This window comes from Gavialis gangeticus, unplaced genomic scaffold (assembly GCF_001723915.1).
Source record: "Gavialis gangeticus isolate Ggan-Ray unplaced genomic scaffold, GavGan_comp1, whole genome shotgun sequence".
NCBI classification, from domain to species: domain Eukaryota; kingdom Metazoa; phylum Chordata; order Crocodylia; family Gavialidae; genus Gavialis; species Gavialis gangeticus.
The window spans coordinates 214,045,334-214,051,491 of NW_017729032.1; positions in this window are offsets into that span (position 1 = coordinate 214,045,334).

A 6,158-nucleotide genomic window follows, 5' to 3' on the forward strand; every position below is an offset into this window, starting at 1 on the left:
CCCAACTAAAGTTTAGCTATATTTTAAATAAGTTTGGGAATATTGATTAATTTTCACTGTGATTCAGGAGTACTGGATTCTCTTTCAACATTTTCTGTACAAATGGTGATAGGCTCTTGATGGAAATCAATACACAAAGAAAATTATTGACTGTGCACTACAATGGCACTTGTGCCATGGAAGCTAAAATCATCTCCAAGATATTTTCATACTATTTTTTGCTACTGGGGAAAGTATGTCTGCTCTTTTGGCTTGCTATGGTCTAAACATAAATGTAAAGGAAAAAAATGCTCAGTGTGTAGGTAATAATGTATGTGTGGTATATCATATGCTAATTTTTAGTTAGTACATTGTATTGGATGCATGGTTTTGTGGTAATGTACCCTCCTGCTTATTGAAAGGTGGAAAGACTGCTTTTTAATATTTACACTGTTGAACTCATGCTGTCAGGAGGTTAAATTCACCTGTGTTCTCAGGCCTGATCTGGACTCTGCAGTGGCCATGGATCAAGCAGTGGAACAGGATTTAATACAGCCATCATTTGCTTCTTTGCTACTGACACGTGTTCCCAACAGGGCTCCAGAGCTGGGAATTCAGTGGCAGGCCTTAGCCCTGCACATCCTGCCTCCCCCCAATCCTGGCCTCTCTAGGAGCCCCATAGGCTGTCTTGTTTGACACTCCCACATTGTAACTGTAACAAAGGTGGATGCGGAAGCTGATAATTTTAAAATTAATTATTACTGCTATATGTGATTTCCAAAGATCAGTCTACCAATTCTATTCATGTCAAGAATTAAATATGAAGAAATTAAAGAAAAATAAAAGAATGTAGAGGATCAGTGAAAAGAATCATGAGGGTATGATAGTTAATTGACATTAAATATGACCTAATAATGATTAGAAACAATTCTGCAGGGACAAACCCACTCCTAGCAAATGCAATTCTTCTACATTTGTAAGAGGTACTCCAAAAGATGGTATCTACATTACTGAGAAGTCATCAAGGATGTTTTGTCCTTTTCGCAAAGCAGTTAAAATAAAATGAAAAAGATGGAAGATCAACTCTGGGAAAATGATCCCAAATATCTATCACATAGCTGTTACATACCAGGTTTTAAATACCACTGAGAAAATAACACCATTTACCATAGTCATAAACCACACTGTGGTAGTTTAAGTATTCTTCTGTAGCCATCACCACTCACAAGGTTGGTTGATTAAAAAGTAAAAAAAGAAGAGGACAGATGTGCCAGGTTCCAAGTCACACTCAACAGGGCCCAAGGAGATTGTGTCTCACATTTGCATCTAACAGCCATAAGTATGTTGAAACATTTGCTGACCATGAGAGGGCTTTAATCCAAACACAGCACACATTTCATACAGTGAAGAAGTCTACAGAGATCCCTTGTATTTACAGAAAGAAGGAGCTTGTGAAGAGACGTGACATATCATTGGCCAACGACAATTGTCAGTCTCAGAGAAAATTGGCTCAATTTATTTAAGAAAAAAGAGAAAGTATCACACAAGGACAAAAAAAAAAAAAATCCAGAAAACTCTAGAACCTTTTTATCTACTAAGCCAACTTGACTGGATCCAAATACAAAGAGCCTGACCAAAGAAGAGGAAGAAGAGACCAAAATGTGGTTGATCCTGAGTTTCTTTCCCTTATTCAAACATTTACAATTTAAGATTCAGATTTCTACCCCAAATCCTTGTTTGTGAAGGAGGTTGTGTCACTGTTCATTGCATCATTATAATCAAAGTTACTTCTTACAAATAAAACAGTTCTCAAAAGCTGCTATTTTTACAGTTAATGTGTAGATTCCATCTCTTGCTGCTAAAATTTAAATAATCTCATGTAAAGCACTTTTGCTTAATGGAACTGATGTACTGCCTAATAAACTAGCAGACTGCTCCAAGTGCATAGACCTCTTGATTCTCAATTTTAGTATCACTTACCTATCAGCTTTGTGAGTGAATCATTAGAAGACAATATAACAAACATTTGAACAGTCCCTTAAGAGGTGGGAAAGGGCATGCAAATGCAATAACCATTATGTTAGCCAAGAGCAGTAGTTTAAATCATTAATCCTAGAGAATTCCAAAACAGTGAATTTTGACACTTGCAGAGCTACGGCATCTTACCTATTTTAATCTGCTTCATTACAATCGGTAACAACATGAAACTTTTTTGCTTACAGAATAAATGCCACTGTCATTTTATAAGACAATGTATCTTTCTTGGAAAATTCAGCAATGATTCATTTTAACTGTACTATGTTACATCACATTACGTGTGCCATTTTATGCCAGACTGAAGTCACCGCACTCTGGAAAGAGATGTGTGAATGAAGAGGCTGCGGGCTGTGCACAGTTTAAAGAATTCTGCTGGTAGCATTCTATTTACAACCTCAGCCCTGTAGCAAATCATAGGAATGTCTTCAGACTGAAGGGTAAGTTATCCAATTGTTACTATTTCCTGAAGTTTTATGAAACCATTGATCGTGTCCTAAACACTGAAGCATGTCACCATTCTGTAGCTATAGATATTTGAGAGGCGAGTAGCAGAGAGTTTAAAAGGTCTCAGTCATTTTTTCCCCATGAGTACAGTCAGTTCATTTGGCACACATATGATAAATTCCTGTCTTAGTAATTCTTTATGGTTCTTCCTGGGCTATGCCTAGTCATTCAACCTGTACATCACTAGCTAGACAAGATTTTTCAAGCAAAATCCCACTCCCCTTCTACACAATGTGTAACAGAACCTCACCCAGCACCCTCCACTGGCTATCCAGCAGATTGCTGTCAGGTGATCCATGGATTCCAACCAGAGTCCAGATGCTGAACCTACCTTTGGGGTATTGAGGTGCACTACCAGGGTGCAGCCCCTCTGTCCAGCACCCTTTATGAGAGCTGGAACTTACAGTCCAACTGCTGGTCCCTGGGGCCCAATAGCGACTCCACACCACCCCATATAATACACATATACCCTTTCCAAAAATCTCATGAAAAGCCTGAGCCGTCTGTTTTAAAGAAGAAGTAAGGAGAAGTTTAATTCTTTAGGAACTGAGTAGCAAATGTAAGCAAATTGACAAAGATACAGCTAGGCTTTGCACAGAGTTTTGGAACATATACTAGTGCTTTTTTTTAAAAAAGGTGAAGAACAGGAGAGGTCAGATCATTTGAAGGCAACAAACATCCTGAACAGAACTCCCTTCAAATTATTTCTCCCATTCCTCATGGGACTGACTATCATCAGGCAGGTAGGCGGTAGGGCTATGCAAAATTTCACTGAATGTTTCATTTCAAAGCTGTTTTGATGCATTTCGAGCTCAAAACAGCGAAACTGAAATGAAACAAAAAGCATCGAAATGAAACAAGGGTACTTGAAACATTTCGAAAGTTTTGTAACATTTCAAGTTTTGAAGCAGCCCGGTGTTGGCAGGCAGGGGAGAGCCAGGGCTGTGCTACAAGTGGCTCTGCAGCCCCATGTAGCTCAGCTTGGTGGAGAGTGCAGCCCTGGCCCCTCCTGCCTCCCACCATGGGGTTGGCAGAGCTGATTAGAGTGCAGTGCTGGCCCTGCCTGCCTCCCGCCGCCGGGCTGTGCTCCAATCAGCTCTGCCAGCCCCATGGAGCTCAGTCTGGTGGTGGGAGGTGGGCAGAGCCAGGGCTGCACTCTACCTCCCACACCGGGCTGAGCTCTGAGTGGCTCCGCGGCCCCATGGAGCTCAGCCTGGGGGTGGGAGGCGGAGCACAAGCCAGGCTCTTCCCACCTCCTGCCATCGGGCTGAGCTCCATGGGGCTGCGGAGCCACTCAGAACTCAGCCCGGTGTGGGAGGCAGGCAGAGCCAGTACTGCACTCTGCCTGCTGCCACTGGGCTGAGCTCCATGGGGCCTTGGAGCTGCATTGGTCCCAGGCAGCAGTGGCAGCCTCTTGTCATCCAGCGCAGATGCAGGGGCCTCCACCCCCAGGAGGGCTGTGCCAGACTCCTCTGAGGGATGCGGGCCCCCAGATCCGTGCCTGGATGACAGGAGGTTGCTGCTGCTGCCTGGAGCCAGTGGCACCTGCCTGTCTTCCCTGGCGCTGGGTGCAGGCTGTGCCCAGCACCGGTCCTAGGTGGCAACAGCAGCCTTCTGTCATCTGGCAGAGATCTGGGGGCCTGCACCCCAACGAGGAGTCCGGCACATCCCTGCAGCCCCCCTGGGAGTGCGAGCCCTGATCTACATGCTGAATGACAGGAGGCTGCCGCTGCTGGCAGATTTTGCTTTCAAGACTTTGCAGGGCAGTTTCTGAGATATCTCTGCACCAATCTCCTTGAAACTTGGCAGGCTTCATGCCCTCAGAAGGAGTTACCATCTCTGCAATTTGCATCTAAATCAGGCAAGAAACAACAATGTTATAGGCATTTTCATGATTCCTCATTATAGCCTGTGAGACAAATGTCAAAATAAGATGAAACAATGAAATGAAACACTGTCCCTTCAAAATGGCAAAATGGACGTCAAAATGAAACAATGGTGCTTTGCACAGCCCTAGTAGGTAGGCAGCTAGCTCATGTTTTATTCTTCTCCGACGTCCTGTAACTCATTTAGGTTCACAGGCTACAAAAGCCAGTTTCATTTCTTCCCTCTTCCTAATGCTTCCTATGCATCTCTGTGAGACTTTGCTACTCCTTTAAAACTCTCTTATGTTACCTGGTGTATTTGGTCAGTCCTTGGTACCTTTTGGCTGCTCAATATCCAGGCATGTCTTGAAACTAGGACAAATGAAGAAAAACTGGTTTTCCAGTCCCAGTAATCACCTTTCTGGGGTAGATCCAGAGGGGGTGGAGTGGCATGGCTACACTCCCCTTTCAGACTGGACTGTTCTGCTGGAGCCTCTGAGTACTTTAAAAAAGTCCTCAAAGTGGAAGAGAAAGAGAATCCTCCCTTCTCTTCTCTGCTTGGAGGCATGTCCCCTCCCCTCCTTTTCTAGTCTCTGTTGCTTTTCCATCTGTCCCAAGGGTTGGGGCATTTTCACAGCTAACCCTGCCCACTCCAGACGGACTGCATAGGAACTGGGCTCCCCTAGGGAAGCCATAGTGGCAGCAGTTTTCCACACCTACCTCTGGGAAGACTGGGCAGTGTGAGGGAACCAAACCCTTCCTCATTGCTGCTGCTGCTGTTCCCAGCTAAACCCAGCTCCTGCTCAGCCTGGCCCCAGCAGGCATGAATAGCTCTTTATCTTCCTCTGCCACCAGGACAGCAGGGAAAGCAGCAGTGACTAGAGGATGAGAGGAGGGAAGGAAAGGAGAGAGGGTAGAAAAGGTTGGGAAACACTGCTTTAGGCCATTCAAGATCTTAATGACCTTCAGTGTAGTTACTACCTAGTAGGGCTGTGCGAAGCTTCAGGTACGGATTCCATTCGGAGGAGATTTGGTCCAATTTGGCAGCCAAATCTTCAAATCTGAATTGAATTGGGAGACCAATAAAAAGTTCTGAATCAATTTGAAGCTCTCTGAATTGACTCAGGAAAGATTTGGAGAGATTCTGAGACTTGGGCAGTCCCTGTTCACTGCCGCAGGGAGCTGGACCTGGACTCTGTGCCAGTAAGTGTGGGGGGCAGGGGCTGGAAGAGGGACCATGGGGGGACCCTCTCCAGGTCCCATCCCCAGCCCCAGCCCCCCTGAGCACCCCTGACCCCTGCTCCCTCTCTCAGACCCATCAATGGCTGACCCACCCAGCCCCAGCATCTGGGCTCTGCACTGACCAGCTCCTGCCAGCCAGGGGGGCAATCCCCACTGCAGCCCACTGCATGTGGAGCTCTGCTATGAGCCCCCATCCCCTGCCCACTCTCCCAGCCCCATTCGATAGCTGCCCTGCCTGGCACTAGTGCCCTCGCGATTTAAAAAAAAATCCTCACAAACACTTGTGCAGCTTGTGGAGGCTCGTGGCAGAGCCTCCCATGCAGTGTGGGGCAGTGGGATTGCCCCCCACCTGGCAGGAGCCAGTGAGTGTGGGGCTTAAAAAAAAAGGGGGGGGGAGGACAGGATGCTGGGTGGGGTAGCGATGGGGGGGTGCTGGAGAGTGGGCGGAGGTTGGAGGGCTCTGTAGCAGTGCCCCCCACACACCATGGGGTATTGAAGTGCAGTAGGGATTGCCCCCCCCCCCCCCCCCCC